The following is a 619-nucleotide window of genomic DNA, read 5'->3' on the forward strand; positions in this document are numbered from 1 at the left end:
TTAGCATTTATATCATCTTCCTCTTTCAAAATATATATTCCGCTCCTTCTCCTTTGATTGAGTAAGCTTAGAAGTGGTGCTAGGTCTTGCGGAGATGTCCCATGATTGTGCATTTTCAACAAGTTTGTTAAAGTAATCCCACATGTCATTAACATCTTTGTTCATGAATTCTCCATTACACATCATCTCGACTAATTAGTGCATGAAAGATGTTAGTCTATCGTAGAAGAAATTTGTTATGTGCCATGTTTTAAAATCATGTTGTGGGCATGAACTGACAAGATCCTTAAACCGCTCCCAACATTGGAAGAATGTCTCATCTTCTTTTTGGGTAAAGTTCATGATTGACTTTTTGATGGTGTTCGTCTTATGGTATGGGAAGAATTTCTTTCTGAAATCCCTTGTCATGTCATTCCATTTGCCAATGGATCATGGACATAGTGAATGCAACCACGTCTTAGCTTTTTCTTTTAAGGAGAAGAGAAAGAGTTTTAGCTTGATCGTGTCCTTTGACACGTTAGGAAAGTGTAAAGTGGTTATTGTCTCATCAAAGTCTTTCATGTGTAGATATGGATTTTAGATTCAAGTCAATGAAACTTTGAAAGGAGTTAAATCACTC

General features: G+C 36.0%; 1 non-coding gene across 1 annotated transcript; it reads left to right on the plus strand.

Annotated features, from left to right (window-relative positions):
• Nucleotides 1-253: 253 nt before the first annotated feature.
• On the plus strand, nt 254-360 carry LOC131250345 (small nucleolar RNA R71). Its single transcript, XR_009173265.1, has one exon. It is a non-coding gene; the product is annotated as a small nucleolar RNA R71 (small nucleolar RNA).
• Nucleotides 361-619: the final 259 nt, after the last annotated feature.

The sequence above is a fragment of the Magnolia sinica genome, chromosome 6 (genome assembly GCF_029962835.1).
Source record: "Magnolia sinica isolate HGM2019 chromosome 6, MsV1, whole genome shotgun sequence".
NCBI classification, from domain to species: domain Eukaryota; kingdom Viridiplantae; phylum Streptophyta; class Magnoliopsida; order Magnoliales; family Magnoliaceae; genus Magnolia; species Magnolia sinica.